Raw genomic sequence first — 17,749 nt, forward strand, 5'->3', positions numbered from 1 at the left:
CATACAAGTACGAGTTAGACATCCAAATACCTTTCAGGATCTGCACCTAAGCTTTTAGTCTGTCTGTAGATTTCAGTAATGTGAACGTTTAGGTGACTGCCAGGAAGAGGCCAGTTTTGAATACAATTAAATGTACAGACCTAGACAGGAATAGGAGTGCAACAGATTTCTCGTATTGGTAACAAAAACTGCTGTGATGAGGGCACGCTAACAGTGACAGACCAATTGTACTTCCCTTTCATTTACTATGACTCAGCTATCCATGTCTGACATTCACAGAAGAGAGGTTTCACATTGTCAAAATTTGGACAAAGAGAAAACAAACATAAAAATTTTACTCTAACTCAGAATTATAATGCACATTTTGCCAGGAATCTGTATTTTACTTTTCTCCTATAAAGGAAAGGGGGAGAAAAACAGGAGAGGATTAAAATGCTTAATAGCATATACCCTTAAGGGAGGGTGTGGTATTTAATGAAATCAGTGAAGGATGCACAAAACACCAACTGGGACCTTCTCATCCTTTCATTCTGTTCATCTCCTTAGTATTCTCCCCTTGCATTGCCATTTATCCCTCACATTCTCTGTAATTTTCTATTTGCTCCCCATTTCCTTCCTTTAATTCTCTATTCCTACTTGATTTCTTTTACTTTTTAACAGAATTGAGAAAACTGACTCAGTTTAAAAACAAACAAACAAATAAACCCTCTCACTTCTTATGCTTTCAGTACATCCCCATATATTTGATGGCCAGTAGAGGAACAAGGTGCCAATATTACTATCTACCTACAAAGATCCCCTGAAGGTGCAATAAAAGTCAAGGAACTGATTTATCCCACTTGTCTGTTTTACTATGTTCCTGCTTTCAGTTGTTCTTGCTTATCAAGCTAGATGAGGTATCTGGAATGCCAGAATGAGTCCAGTGCAATTCATTACACTTAGCGTGGTGCCTTTATTTTGTTCTTCATAATCAAACTTGGAACGTGCTCCCATGGGGGGCAGGAAGAAGCCCTTCTCAACTGAGTTAGTAGAGACATTTTGAAGCACTATATAATCCATACTTCAATTTCAGACAATTCAAACGGAGASCTCCTACTCTCTGTCCACTTAAATCATTAAAGGGGAGATAAAGCTGACATCAGCTAAGTAGCCCGTTTCTGGACGTATAACACCGCTTGAACAAAATAAACAGTAGTGGCAAAAAGACTTTTAATCACATCTTAATCTAAATTTAGCTGGCATAGTTGGTGGTTCATGATTATTCATTTTTTTTTAAAAGCTCTCAGCCAATGTTGGCAAAGCTTGCAAGTATGGGCAAGGCTTCAGTAAAACTCCGGGAGGAGATGCTGGCCATTCCATGTCAGAAAAGTAAACCCAGCTTAGCCCAAAGAGTTTATTTGCTGAATAAATAAAAGGTAGCTGCTTTATCATCCTGCAACTGTGTAAGAATAAGTTTTTAGTTTTTCTTGTAATTGCCTTGAGGTTTTGCAAGCTTTAAGCACAAAAGTAATGGAAAAAACTTTTGATCCAAAGGCAGTACTGTTTTCAAGACTGCCTGACTCAACATTAATCGACCTCTGTGCTAAAAAAGATTACTATCCAGTGAAATTTCGGGGGGGGGGGGGAAGCGATGCAGGAAACCACCCAAACTAGCCAAGAGGAAATGCTGAAGGTGGGCTAAGATGATTATCTGTAAATGGCATTCACAGCCCTGAAACACCTCCAGCCAGTAGGAAACTGCACCTGCCTTTTATCACAGACTAGAACTGATACTGACATTAAAACTGTCCAACAGAGATGAGGCACTCTTCCTGCTACAGAGAATTTAACAGTGAAATTTAACAGTGAAGACGTGCTTCAAACAGTTAAGATACATAAGGGGTGAGGGAGGTGGGCCAGGAACATCAGCCAGAACAACTTGAACACTTAGACAAGATGAATTAATTCTAGCCAGCAGGAACCGACCGATTGCATTTTCCTTTAGAAATTGTTAGCAATTTCAAATGTCTCCAAGAGCTCAAAGGAGAACAAAGAGTGCAAAGGCTGGAAGGGGCAAAAAAGGGTGAGGATTGAGCAAGCAGAAGAAAAAGGTACCACTACTGGAAGATACAGGGAATTATGACTTCATTAACATCTATCTGTGTATCTTATAGGTGATTAAGCAATTTGTAAGCACATCTTGAACACCCATTTCCCAAGTCTTAAACTGAATAGGCCACCAGCAACCTTCAAACTAGCATAGTCATACATGTCAGACCATTTCTTAGTGTTGTATTTTCACATAGGCCAGCTGTGGACTCCGCAAAAATGGCCACACAGACCACCAGCAGGCACCATGAGCCTAAAGAAAGTCATGGGGTATGAAAAGTCAGCATGGATTTGCCAAGAAGAAACTAAGTAACGCTAATCTAATTTCCTCTCGACTGGATAACTAGCTGTATTTATAAGAAAATAATGTGTGCGTGCATCTTGTGCAAATGTACACACAAACACACACACACACTGATTTTTATAAGATCTTGCTCAATCCATTAATATTCTCATAAACAGTCTAGTGAAATATTTGAAGGAAATAATGACAAGAGAGACACAAGCTAGCTGAAGGAAACCACTAGCACTAGAAATGTGAACCAGGACAAGCTACAGAGAGGCTGATCAGCCCAACCCAAGAAATGCTCATTCTCTCACCCACTGCCCATCATCCTGGAATAACTAAACAATTGCCCTATTCTAGAATATGTTATGCAGGTGCACATCAGCATGTGCCATAGCTTTTGAGGGAACTTTTCACATGTGATGCCCCCATAGTTAAGTGGAAACGTTGTGAGGGTCTGTTTGGGCATGTGCAAGCACAGGAGCTTTAGGGGGTAAAAACTATATTGCTATCAGGTATTCTCTTCATTTTACTTCAAAGAGCCACCAAGAGCTTGTACACTTATCTCCGATTAACATTTTAAATCACATTTTACTCTTCCACATCCTCAAAAATACAAACATAGGAAAAAATTCATAAAAATATGTTTTATACTAAAATTTGTATTTAAATTCCAGCTATCCCAGTAAAGGTACAGATTATACTTGACTGCTATGGAGTACCGTACACGTTATTATGGCAACTCATGAGCTGTGATATATGTTAGTATCTATCAGCTGTCAGAGCTTCTGCACATCCTGCTAAAAATCTAGGAGTGTCTTCAGTTCCCTCAGCTTTGTAAAGGAGAAGACATGCATCTTGTATTGCATATCTTGCATATATGAAGTTCACGGCCAAGCCCAGCATTCTTTAAACAGGAAATTCCCAAAGGCCAAAACTCAAAGCTCTTATTCAACCCTATACTGTGCCAAGCATCTTTTGGATTCCAGCAAGGTCCTATGAAATAAAACAAGTCTTCTCTCAGACAATTCAGGGTACAGTTCAGAAACTTAGATTATTTTTCCTCCTCATTTGAGGGCTTCTGTAGGACTTGATCCTCTGTGACTAAAAGATGTTTAGCCATTTGGGATTAACATACTCAACAAGAATGAAGGTTAATCATTATCTTTGTCTTTCCCTCTTTCACTGTAAGGTCTCAAGCAGGTTGCCCTGAGAGACTGTGGAGTCTGCATCCTCGGAGATGATCAGAAGCCTTCTGGACAGGGTCCTGGACAACACGATCTAGGTGACCCTGCTTGAGGAGGGGGGGAGTTGGACTAGATGATCTCCAGAGGTGCCTTCCAACCTCAACCATTCTGTGAAGCAAACCAGGATGGCACAGCTTTGAGTGAGAAGCAAAGAACTACATTGGTAGAAAAAGACATCTGTGATGAAGATTGCATTTTTTTTTTTTTTTAATCCTATGTATATGGGGAAAACTTTTAACCCTACAGCACCACATAACTGATCACCAGTTTATACAATCCARACATACTAACTAGTAACTCTGGTGTTCACCATTGCTCAGTTTGCTATTTCTCATATCTCCTCCATTATAGTCATACCTCCTCTATTACAGTCATTCTTCCTCTATTATAATTTTACAGATTACTCAGCAGCTTGGAAGTCAGAGAGGTATAAGTGGTGACTTTCGAAATAAGCTTTTTATTTATAGGTAACTGAAAATTGTCTAGACAAATTCAGAATCTACCCTTTTGTAATAGATTTATCTTGGTCTTAACTGACTCTTCAAGCATCGATAGTAGTTGGTGGGATATTGCAGTGATAGAGACATCATGTAGAGGAACCAAATTCTTACTGAAGGGAAATGAAACATGAATGAGGTCTTTCAGATGACAGCAAATGTTTCACATACTTCAGAAAGAACATAACTGAGTCAATACTACCAGTACCTTAAATCCAGTGACCTAACTACATCAAACAAAAACAAATTTTGAATCAATCTTGAAGATTCTTCACATCTCCAGAAAAGAATAGCTCCTTCTTTATTTGTTATGCTTAGAAAACAAGGGACAGTGCCTTTCTTCACATAGGAAGTTGCAGAGAAGTTCACAGGGACTAAAACTACAGATCCAAGCTTGATTCTGATTCACAGAGTCCTCTGCAGACTATAGGCCTGCAAGGGGTGCAGGGCAACAAAGGTATGAGCAAGCACCAAAAATCTAGAACAAGCTATAGACAAAGTAATATTCAAAGACTGATCATAGAGCTTATGAAGAAATAATTCAAAAAGACTATACTGGCTGGATAATCTAGATAGTGATTTTCTTTCCTTCTGCCTTCCTGGGGGGGATACTATACAGAATTCAGAGAGGATTTATTGTTGTACAAGCACAAGCAGGTTTGTAGCTAGCCATTAATGTCTGAAGATCTCCAGCAAATTAAGTGTTAAAAGGAAACTGGATATTAGCAATTGCTTTCGGTGCAGCAAATCTGATCACTACTCACTTCAGACACCTGAAGTCAGGTCCAGGTTGAATGTGCCCAGAGAACAGGGTGGGGTGTAACCTAAATTGTCTTATGCTCAATGAAGGAGAAACTGGGAAATACAGTAACAATTACACACAGAGGAAAATTTTGACATGCTGAGCTTTGAATGAATACAATGGACCAAGGGGATCTGGCCCAGCTGCTTGCTACGTGCACATTCTCATATACCCCTTATCAGCTGTTTCCATTTGCAGGTAGGTAGCAGGAGCACAGATACCTTGAGGTGTGAACACAGCACAGATAAATTGGAAAAAAGGCAGTGATGTCCATCATTCAGGAAAGAGATAAAAAGAAAGACTACGTCTGCAGGTGAGTTTTTTTGTTCTGAGTTTTTTTGTCACCCCCTCCCCCACATCTATCTACATTTGATAAAGGCTTTGCACTCTAATTTTAGGGTCTTTCTTCTCCAGGCCTCTTTTGCTCCACCTCTCCTTTATTCCATTCCTAGCATCACTGTACCTCCATGTAACAGGCAAACAATTCCTATCCTTTTTGTTTTCTTGTCGTGCATTTCTCTAGCACAGTATGTTCATCTTCCCAATTCTTGATGAAGCCCTGATTTATTGGAACAGCAGCTGTTCTTTACTGCATGTATTAAGCACAAAACACCAAGGGCTCCATTTCTAAGCACAGGGTTCAAAGAATCCACTTTTACTTCTAATCTTCAAGTTTTCTGCACCAGAGTCCGTGCTACAAATTAAACTGAATTTCTATGCAGTTATTCTCTCTTCTGTCTTTCAAAATTCCCTTCAAATACCCCTATACAAATAAAGCAGTAATAAAATGAGCTCTCTCTATAAATGTACTTTAAGCACTGATGCACTGTAGGGACTGTGAACAGACTTTAGGTGTAAGCTGTGTTTTAGTTCCCATTTAACAGAAGTTTACTCAACTCCAGAACAGCTTTTAGGTTTCAGACTAAAACTTTCCAACTCAAAGGTCAAATTCAAATAGACCTTGTTAGTCTGTGAGACACATAGCTATAGTCCAAGAGAGTGCAACAAAGTGTTTTGGACTTCCAACAAGAAAGCTTTCTTGTAGAGGAACAAAAAGTATACAAAGACTCATAAATGCATTAAGTCTAGTTTTTTTGCTTTCTCTCAGTTCCTATAAACTGCACTACAACACCACCTTTACAGTGGAGTTTTATTTATGTGCTTATCTATATGATCAAATTTCAGAAAATTATGTTGTAGCTGACATAATTCTATTAAATCATAATGCCTTTTTTTTCCCCCCCAATTGTTATGGAAGAGATTTTTATCACTAATTTGCATGCAACTCTTAGGACACTCAGCCCATCTTAATGGAGACACCTTAGAGGCTTGAAGCAGTGTTGTGTTTTCTTGCCAGTACGGTTAGAGGTAGCAGGGAGGTATTTGTCCTAACAGTTTTGCAGAAAGAGTAAGGACCTCCAGTAGACACATCTTGCAGCAAAGTGTTTTATTAATTTCCATCATCAGATCAGAAGCTATGAATTAAGTTTTCATATTTGAATTGCAATCATAAAGAAACCTAGCTCATCTCAGTTTGAATAGGAGCAGCCTTCTGCCTGTTCAAGGATTAATAGTTCAGAGCATCTGCATTAAAAAAAATAAACAAACCAGCAGACACTCACATACTAACAGGGTCCGACCTCAAAGCTGACAAGTCTTAAACCTAAACATGTCTGCAAGAAAACATGAACCAGACCCCCGAGAATGTAATGCCACTCAGAGAAAGAACATCCCCTGCCTAAACCCCACCTTTTACTGTGGCTAGTCTCCTGTGCTTCAGAAAAAGACCAGAGAACCCCCAAAACACAAGTCAAATCACGACTTATCATGGGGAAGTTATTCTTTCTTGACCCCACAGATGACAAGTGAAATCCCCAAAGCATGGCATTGCTAACCAAGCATCCAGTTCTCTTTTTTCCTCTTTAATATGAGCAGCAGGAGATATCTTTGCATCTGAAGCAACAGGCAGTTGAGGTGCAGTCAGACCACTCGGGAACAGATGTTTCCAAGTGGAAAGCTATGCGTGAGGGCCAAGAGTCTCAAAAGGAGCCAAACCATTGTTCCGTGCCCTTCCGTGATAAATTGTAACACTTATCATTAGTAATGCTACAAACCCAGACACTTAATTGTGCAAACTTGAGTTAAAGCTGCTTTTGTTCTGGGACCCTTAAGCCTGAACTCCATCATTACAAAATTCCTCATGAGACACTGAAGAGTAATTTCTCAGCTGGAACACCCCATCTCTCCCCAGCCACCACCACCACCTTTGTCTGATAAGTAATGGTAACATATGACCACTGCTTCTAAAAATGTTTCTTCAAACAAAGCCTGTCCAAGTTTTAAGTGAATTTTAACCACAGTTAAATATGATTTTAACTGCTATTCTGTTTCAGAGATCCTGTGGGCAAAAGAAAAAAAAATGCACAGTGATGAACTTTTTAATTGAGAATTGTTTAGTAAATGACCTATTTTAAAACAAGTTTACTTCTAGACTCTCAAATTCATTCTGTATTCAAAGAGCAGATACAAAATTTTGGAATAACACATTATAAATAAAAGCTGAATCCCTACACGAAGTACAAAATTGAAGTCAGCATTGACCACAGATCTGAGATCACTTCTCAATAACACAACAGCTGCAGATTGTGGTTATCATCATGTCCTCTAGAGTATTTTTGCAGATGCTCCGTTGCATCAAACTGGAAATTCTGATTTTTTTGTTAATTGTACTTTCAGTTTTAGAAATATGTTATGGAGACAGAGTAATTTCTTATTGTAATTTTACAATAACAAATTAGCAATTCAAAAACTGGCTGTTCTTTCATGTCAAACATTAAGAATCACTTGGAAAAATTATAGCAACCCAGACAGACAGCAATCTCCAGCATTCTTAAGCCTCCTTTGCACAACTTAATTAGTGCAACAGACACTTAAATTTGTCTTAAAGCTGACAATGTCTCAAGCATTTTCCTAACATAGGCAGTGCAAGTTTAGCTGTGTCAGGCCACATCGGCTGCCTGACGTTACGGTATGGGTAGGGGACAAAGTAAAGGAGAATTACAGCGACTGTCCTTCACCCATGGAGACTCTAAGCTGCACTAGGGTTGGGATAACTCAGCTGCTCCTGTGCCTGAATCAGGCCGAAAACTGGCAGAAAGGCGGAGGAAGAAAAACCAGCAGCCCCACTGAGCACTGGTGCTATGCACCCGGGAAGTCTGGCCAAATGTCTTTCCTCCGGGCAGGTTAATGTTGACACTGCATGCTCTGCAGTCACAGCAACAAGCTTTAACTTGTCTCCTCTGTCCCTCCTGCACAAGCAGACACACTTTTAAAGGCTCATTGTATGCGCTGGTTTTGTGCAGGTGGGGACAGAGGGGGAATGCTGCCTGGATTCAGAGGAAAGGCACTGCTTGCTTAGAGCAAACTGAAGAGCTCTGATATTGCTGAAAACTTCAGCAATGTAGTAGGACAATTTTTAAATAGTGTGGCTGTTTGACTTCCAGGTATTCAAATGAAGGTTTTCTGCCAATGAACTCAGTAACAGCCAGAAAGCCAAACCATATAACAAGGCCAAGCTACTGGGTCTTCACTTTCCCACCACTCCTTCCCAGTTGGACTTTTTCCTYTCCCACTCAAAGAAGCTGAAATACTGACTCCTCATTACTCTTTGGAGATGTGCAGGTAGTCCAGATGTTCCTGAATAGCTGCAGTCAGGCACATTGTGCAGTAGCCCATAGAACTGTACTGCCATAAATTACTAATAAAAAAGCCTAAGACCTTCAAGGCAAGAAGCAACTATATTTTTCCCTGTATTTAGACACACACACTCATTAGAAGAGAGAAACATTTGAAGAAGCAGGCAGGATGCCTTATCCTTCTTTGCTATACACAAAACTGGTCATGAAGAATTTATTTTGCAAGGGAGAAAAACAAACAAAAAAAACAAACAAAAAAGATTCCAAGGAATAGATTAAAATTTATAAACTTTCTAGGAAGAAGATTTGAAAACAATTAATTCATAACCATAAAAATATATTGCAGTACTAAGTATGTGTCGTACATTAAAAAAATACAGTAAAATATTTTCTAATATTTTAAAGATAAAAGTCTAGCTAAAAAATACATTTCAAAGTATGGAAGGGAACAAGCTTTCCCCAGCCAGAAAACAAATGGTTAAGATCTGTATGACCCTATCAAATACCACAGTTTCAATAAAATTGCATATCTCGACAATAAATACTTGAATGAATAATTTTTCATTACTAGCGCCAACAATTTATATTACAGTAACATCTAGGAGCTCCAGATGAAGACCTTCTGTGAAGAGCACCGCACCATACAAAAAAGAATGAGCTGGCCCTAAAATTGCACTCTCAAGTTTCCACCCGAGTTTTGCATGTTTTGTTTTTACCAGAAATCCTCCAATAACCTACGTCTTATTATTTGACCACTTCAGGAAATAAGACATGACAGAACATCATTACTAACTAATGCTGTTTTGCAAGAAAGTTCTTCTAATAAAGCCTACCCTTTCTCATGAAGGCAAAACTTTTCATAAATGTTGCTAACTTCAAATTTTTCCATTTCTGCCAAAAATTCCCATGACTTACCAAAACAAGGTTCAAGTCATTGTAGAACATGTCCATTTATAGACAGCTATTTTCTGTAAGTGAAGCTTCAAAAATGCGTGCTTTTATTTTAAAACATTAATCTAAAAGAAGATAAAATAAGCTCATTTTTAAGTCCTGGAAAACAAAGAAGGTTTGATTTTACAAGATACACTATAAAACTGTTTTTGCAGTTTTCCAACCTATTTTGATCATGCACCAGTGTTTTGCAGATACAAAAGAGAAGTTCTATGAGGTAGCAGTGCCTCATGCCTTGTATGTCAAAATCGGCCCTAAAGAACGAAGACCAGTAAATTTTGGAGAGCCATTTTCTAAGCTTCTGTATTCAGGCCCAAAAATAAGCAATATACAATAAATGGTAGCCTGCATCTCCTCCATCCTAGTCACTTCTGGGGGCAGTGATCTCTCTGTTAACTTAAACTGATTTGGCCAAACAAGATGAGCCTGAGGCACGCTCAGAAACACGCTAAAGTGGGTTGCAGTGCTTCTGTTGCCCTTTCCACTTGTGTTTTTCTGAAATGAGGAGCTTGAACAGGCTGAACATTTTGTTTGCACCAGTCAAACTGCTTTAAAACTATTCTCAACTCCTTCAGCTGTAACAGGAATTAATCATCTGCAGGTTCACATCTATCTGATCAGATGCCTTAGTGCACTCATTCATACTCCTGCTATTTAAAACACTGGGAGAGAAACCAATCGGGCTAGCAACTGGGACTCCAAAGGACAAGGGGAGAACCAAACATTATGTACAAAAACTCTAACTTGCCTTTAGCATCTAAACTAATCCATTCCAGGATTTGTTCTGACTTTTTTGTTCTGGGTTGTTATAAGCCTTCACGGAGCCAGGGTGCTCTTTGAACCAGCAGTAGGGCTGCATCGACCACCACCATCAACCAGCCCGGTGGATGTCAGTAGCACCGGGCTCCAGGATTGCAGCCAGCACCAACCAGAGCATCTGAAAAGCGCTGGGAACCACTTTCCTCCTCAGAAGTTTTCCATTTTAATAATCTTTAAAGGTGCTGCTAACAAAGCTAAGTGGTCACTGCAGAAAAAGAAGTCCATCATCAAATTCAAGCTTTTACAGCAGTTGTATCCAAGCCATACAGTTTAAACGGTGTTTTGGACTGCTGCAAAAATCAAGGACACAGATTCTATCTTGCATTTTCCTTTACTCGTTATTAAAGCGTGGGGGCTATCCAGATTCTCTGCAGACAGACAGGAAGTAATTTCACTGTGGTCCTTTCATGCTTATCTCAATTAGAAACCATCTTACTGGTTCCAGCGAAATAGTTACCTGTGTGAGACCTGTACTAGCAGAGAATCAGGCTCTAGCATTCTTTGGAACACTTTAGACCTGTGAGTGAACTGAAAAATTATGTTTGGGTCTACACCCATTTTGTTTTCTTTTGTTAGTTTTTAAAGCTATAAAAAGAAAAAAGCTCTAATACGTACCATAAGCAAACAAATCACAAGCCAGACTAATTATATCACTCTTGCCCTTTGCTTAGAGCAGTTTTAACTCATCTCTAAATTCCAGTCATCTGTTTCTAATTCAAGTACATTTCAATTTCCTCACTCAGTATGAGGAGCAGCAGCACTAGTGCTCACGAGGAGCCCTCGCCAAGTGCAAATAAGAGTCAGGAAAAATGCTGGTGCTCTGCAAGTAAGCTGCCTGCGCTGCCACCAGCACAGGCCTTCAGTAACGCGGCTGCGGCCCTTCATGCAGCAGATTACTACGTGCATAGGATGAGTAGCCCATATAGGTGTTGCTAACAAATATAACTTTAAAATTTTAATATTAGATGCTGTCTTTGAGTAGAGATTACCCAACAAAACCAGGATTTATTTTTTTATTTTCTTTATTTTTTTTTAAGTGCTGAAAAGACCAGTTTTTCCCCTCTTTCTGTTACCCCTGGCTAGAAAGCACAGCAATGGACAGACTTTGTGTCTCCATCGCTTGTTGCCCTGCTTTGATGCATCTTTACTGGTAGAGAAAGCTTTTGACTCCTGTCAATTACTATTCCTAAATGTTTACGCCTGGAACCTGTGGAGATGAACACCAACACAGAAGGTTATGGGCTTGGAGGGGGGCAGAGGAGCACAGCTGTGCGGCTGTTAAAAACTGTATTGCTCTATACCTCACATAGCACAACCTAGTTTCTTTTTCTTCAGGATAACAGGATAAAATGCAATGACCTCCAAAGCGTTCTCCCCGCCCCCACCAGTGGGGGAAAAAAGTCTATGTTTCTATCAATTGCTTATTTACAGGATCAAGCTGTGCCTAACAATATATTCCATTTCAAGTACACATTATTTACAATAGATCTCTGAATTTTCCCCTAGAAGAATCAGTTCATAAGAAAATCATGATACAAGTGAGGGAAATTCATCTTTCTCTTACGCTTACTTGCTATCTACATAGTTCTAAAAGGAATCTGTTCCATATGTGAGTCTGGGATGGGTTTTCTTGATAGGATATGTCGGCTGCAAGAAAACAAAATGAACAGTGTGCTTTTTGCACTGGGAAACATTGAACAGTAGAGAGGAAAACTACTAAGCTATTCTAAAGAATATTATTTTAGTTATTAAAGTTTCACTATTTAATAAAATTATCCCCAATAGTAATATTTTAATAAAAGTTTGTTAGGGGAACTTTTGGTTCATTTTGCATTTGCTCTCAGAACTCTATTTATTATTTTGCATTCAAGTGTAAGTTAAGACAACATAATTAATTGCATCAGGACTTTTCTGAATGGGGGTCCCCCTAGGATTTTTTCATGTAGTTTTCATTTGAAACACTTGTCAAGAATAGAAACAACATCTGCAGCAAGAAAGGTAGAGAGAAGGCGGCATTTTCTGCATACTTCAGACAGTTCTGCGATTTCCAGATAACCTGTGTGAACCTGTCATAACTTTTTGAATTAAAATTTGAAAGTTATACCAAGTTCATTTTGCCTAGGTTTTCCCAAGTCCACCATTCTCGTTTATCTTACCTAGCCAATTTCTCACTAACCAACTGTAAACAGCTAATTATCAAGCATTTTTCTTAACCACACTTCTTACAAAAGTATTGAAATCCCAAATGATCTTTTAACAAACCATTTTAGATTAGCACACACTGTATGGCACATACCTAAAAAACAACTTCAGACAAAAAATGAGGGCTGTGTGCAAAACATGCACAGCCCAACACAGAGAGGAATGCTCACAGTTTCTCTGAGTGGTAGCAGATGGAAAGCCCTGGCAGTACAGCTTCCAGTCAGGGTGTTAAAAGGGGTTTTAACTGGCACTTGCTGGCAGATTTAGGTGTGTGAGTTATAGAAACACCTGCAGTTGTCTGCTCCCTCCCGTCCACTCCCAGCTACATCATCCCCATTGACAGCAGGCACAAGTGACCAGGGTATGTACACACTGCTGAATCACAGCTTCCCTCTGTCACAGTAATGTAAACAGAAATTAACAGGTATACCATTAGAGCAATTTGTTTATTTGACATTCTGTGGCCAAAACAACAACATGTAGTTATCAGCTTTCAAAAAATCTCCCCATTCAGAAAATGGGGTGGGAGGAAAGAAGGAACCACTCGGATTGCTGGCCAGAGCTCCCACAAAACAAGAAAGATCTCCACAAAACACTACACGAAGGCTGAACAATGCTAATACACATGGACTTGTAAGAGTACAGGTAATGTTGCCATCTAGTGACTCCTGCCATACCAATATTGGCAAGATTTTAATTGGGCAATATGAAATATTGTTAACAGCTGTAAGGCTCTCTAATCTAGGGACCACAGTGTGTAAATGTGGGGGTTGCAACCTTTTCCATGTCATGCCATACTATAATGGGGAGCATTCATTAAAAAAAAAAAAAAAATCACATCATCTGGGGGCTTCTTTTTGCTACTAGCCTCTAAAATAACAGTCATAACCCTTCTTTAGCCCACTCTTGATGAAGCTCATGACCCATAAAAACCTACACCTCAACCGATTTATCCTGTAGGTTCCATGATTTTCCAGGCACCAAGCGCTTACCTTGCACAATCTATTTAGACTGCTACAATACAATAATGACTAAAGTTTTGTTAAATTTAGCTTGAGATGTCCAACAGCATTCTTCCAGAGGGCAGGCAAAACAAGCCCTGCAGCTGTGCTACCTCTCCAGAACATTAGCCAGCCTTTGATGAAGACACACTGTGAGTCATTTTCAAAATGACACAGAAAACTCAGTCCCTTCCCTAACCTGTYGCAGATACAGTAAGCCAATACAGTGCCTCTTAAGTGCTTGTGGCAGAGCTGTGATCAGCTCTGAGGCATTTAGCAATCAGTGTTTTGTAAGCCACAGAAGACAACTCCTTTCTCCGGGGAGTTTGGTGCAGAGCTCTCTGCAGAGGTGATATGAGTGAGATGTCATCTCAAAACATTTGGTTTGGTTTTTACAGTCTATCTCCATACTTTTTTTTGCCCACAGAAAAAGTGGTAGCACTTTTCCTTCAGTAGGCCCACACTGGAGGCTTCTGGGCAAAAGAAAGACATCAGGAAGGATTTGGGAAGGAAAGCATGACCACCCCACAGTGGAATAGGCAGAGAATGCCACAAAGAGAAGCATGAAGACTAGCTGTAAAAAAGGCGCATGGGCTTGGTTACAAATAGGTGAGGAGAGAGCAGAAGGAGGAATGGACAAAATCAGAGAGCGCTTTAATGTGAGGAAAAAACAGTAAGGCAGGGAAGGTACTCAGGAACAATGTGCGGCTTTTTGGACAGCAAGAGAAAAGGTGCTGCTCTCTGAGTGTCCTCTGAGAAGGACAAGCCAGGCAAGAATCTGAGAGAAAAAGAGTAGTTAAAATAAGCTCAGTATGGAGAAACACCTTTGACACATAAGGAATTTGTTAATGACCCACTATCAGGGGTGAAATTAGGGGACTTTAATGATGCTGCTTCATTCTGTGTTCCTCACGCTGACAGCCAACACTCAGGTCTGTTCCACAGCTTGCTTAGTACATGCTCTGCAGAAACAGCTTCTGCTAGGTATGATTTTAATATAAAACAATTTGGAACTGTCTCAGTGCATTGCTTCCATATTATTTTTGAACTTGAATAACTTTAGGAACGTCAGCTGCATAACTTGGAAAATTGAGAAACCCTAACAATGCCTCTGTTTCAGTTAGACTAGCCCAAAAACTCAGTGCCTTGGGAAATTAGTCTGGTCTTTTGTATCACCCAGTGTTCCCACTGGCCTCCAGCTCTCTATTAGCTTCTCTCATGCATTCCAAGATTTACTCTGTGATTCTTGGAGAAGTTTGTTCCACAGTTTGTAAYCACACCAGTGCTCTCGCTCATACACGCACAATCCTGGGAAGGTCAAAAGTCACAGATGTTTTGCTAAAAACATAGAGCCTATGACCTTCATGAAATCTATGCCTTAGTCATAATGCACAGAGAAGCATATACAACCTGCATATGGAATGCATCATATTTACCTCACTTAAAACATGATTCACTTTTCTCATTTTTGAACAGCTCATCCCAGCTATATAGTGGCTGCTATCAGAATGTTGATATCCAGCTTAAAAAAAAAAAATCAAAAGCTTCGTTCTCCATAAATGAAGCCTTGAAGGCATGACCAATGAAGAATGCACTATTTCAGAACAGAAAAGACCAAACAATGTAGAACACTCATCTAACACTCCTATCATACATAGGGCAGGCGTGCCTAGATCTCATTTATGGGCTACCACCCATACTGATGTTTATACAGTACAGAGTCAAACAAAGACACTCTGCCTCAGAAGACTTAACAGCTTAATTCTTCAACCAATCCTTAGGTCAACTCAGCCATACCAGGCAACAACAACACATTCTGAAAGCAGGAGTGGGCTCCTGTAAAGTATAGACATGAAAGAGTTCGAAAAAGCCCTGTACTCACCCTCAGGGAGACTTAAAGATGCCTTTTGAGTGCTCTAAATTAACCCTAAGGTTTATAGTAGCATTGCACTCCTCACTCCTTCCAGTTACAGCTTCTGGAGCACGGAGCTGTCGCATCCCACTTCATCTTTGACATTTTCTCTACAATGAGGAAATGCTTATGCATCAGATTATGCCACTTTTGTGGAGGGCTAGCAGCACCAAAGGTCTGTCAATATTTAAACAAATAATTAGGCTGGCTTATTCGCAAATCAAAATTTTCMAAGTTAGAATCTGAATTTCATACCTTGATGCCACTTGTTTCAATAACTAAGCCCTAAGTCCTTTAGAAGTATTGTGTTCTCATCTCCCTTTTTGCTGAGCATACAGAGCATAGTCTGTACCAGCCTTTCACCTGCTATTATTAACCACATTCATTGCATCAAAGATCTACCAAGACTAAGAAAGTCTGGCATTCTCAACTTTTACAAGTACAGTTGACAAAAAAAGTAAGGGAAGGAGACCATCAAGAAAAGCAGCTCAAAGGAATTAGGTTAGCATTCAGCCAGACCCAGAGAACCAGCTGCAGCCTCCAGCAGTGTGCTTGGCCCAGAGCACTGCTTAAGTTGTGCATTTGGCTTGGTCCACCTGCCTTGCTCCACAGGCAAGGTGGCTATCTCCAGGTACCAGGTCTCAGTTGTTCCAGCCATTGAAAGCGTGGCCCAGACCACCTCTCCTGCCTTCCCTGGCTACATACTACGCCCTGATCAGGCGGGTAATAAGTAGTAGTAAGCTGCAGCTGTATTTCCTGCCCTTCTGCTGCAGGCAGCATACAGAGGGAGTCCAGGAACCCCCTGGACGCAACATAAGACTATGGATCTGGACTGTAGAAATATTGCAGCAGAAAGGCAGAGGAACTGTGTGGTTTCTGATGCTAACTTTCTCCACCTCATACCAGAAAGTAATGTGCACCAGCTGCTGTGCAAACTCTCATGCTACCAGGTGTGATGCAGTCTCCATGCATCAGGCCTGAACTGGTCCCCACATCTAAACTGGGACCTGCTTTTCAGCACAGGGTAAGTTGGGTGCAGGGCACATATAGGGCACTTCTGAGATGGAGTACAGAGAAGAGGCGAGAAGAAAAGAACAGGCTAGTACATCAGGCACTGGAGGAYAAAGAGGAAGGAAGACACTGCAGGCTTGGAGATGTCCAGTGAGGGGTGGCCAGAGGCAGGTGCTACAAGGCTTTAACACCACTTTCTATCTGAAGCCTATAAAGAACACATAGATGGGATTTCCCTTTGCTGTGAGAGAGAGGGGTACAACGGCATCTTGAAGAAATCAGACCCCAAAATTTGTTCTCCAATATAATTAGCCCAAATACAGTTAATCTTCAGGTGTATTGCAAGAGGGACCTCCTCAGAAAGGTTGGGGGGAACTCAAGAGCCTCTCTCTTGATCACAAAGGGGCAGTTTGATAAGATATTTGGCCTTCTGACTAGCTGTACCAGACATGCRGGCTAATAGTAATTGTTATCAGAATGACAAGGTAAGGAATTTAAGGCTTCAGATAAACTTCTTCATAATGTTAAAATTCATTAAAACACAGAAATAAAGAGGAAAGCTTTGCTGGGGACAGGAGGAGGAAAAAAAAATTCCAGTGAATGAAAATAGCAAGGCCTCCATTAGAACAAAACCAGTTTAAAATGAACTCTTGCAAACGTGTGCAGTAAAAGAGGCAAAGGATTTTATAACAGTACTAGGAATAATGCAACAAACTGAAGAGGAGAAAAACATGTCCTGAATACTTGGAAAAAAAATTTGACAGATCTGTGGCTCTACAAGATAGTCTCCTAAAATAAGTGGGCTGAGACACTTTAGCTGAGCTAGATGAAGAACAAGGGGGGGGGGAGGGAAAAAAAACAAACTGTAGAAATTCATGCCTAAGGGATGACTTTTGCAAGTCTGTTCCACTGCTGGTTTTGAGCACAGAAGGAAGGATTTTTATTTTTTTCCAAAAGAAACAGCTGGCTTTTTTTCTTCCCTCCTGCTCAATAGCCAAGAGAGAAGGTCAGGAAATTCAGTTGCCCMTGTGTATCCCTTGTAGAAACCATACGTACCAGACCCATCATTGTAACAACACACTTCTAATTAAGTCTTTTTCTCCCTTACAGTTCCTGCAAGTTTCATAAAGCTGACTTTTTTTTAAAAAAAAAAAAAAAAGCTCAAGTGAGCAGTGCAGGTTTTATAGTCAATGCATCCATAAACCAAACACTCCCCCCAAACACTGAAGCGGCTTGCC

The 17,749-nt window shown here is 40.2% G+C and overlaps 1 long non-coding RNA gene across 1 annotated transcript in view; it reads right to left on the minus strand.

Moving 5' to 3' along the window:
- LOC112969217 overlaps positions 1–17,749 on the minus strand; it is a 225,584-nt gene that overhangs the window by 206,920 nt on the left and 915 nt on the right. The gene's annotated exons all lie outside the window — the stretch shown is intronic.

Source organism: Apteryx rowi, unplaced genomic scaffold (genome assembly GCF_003343035.1).
Source record: "Apteryx rowi isolate R43461 unplaced genomic scaffold, aptRow1 scaffold_34, whole genome shotgun sequence".
Lineage (NCBI taxonomy): Eukaryota > Metazoa > Chordata > Aves > Apterygiformes > Apterygidae > Apteryx > Apteryx rowi.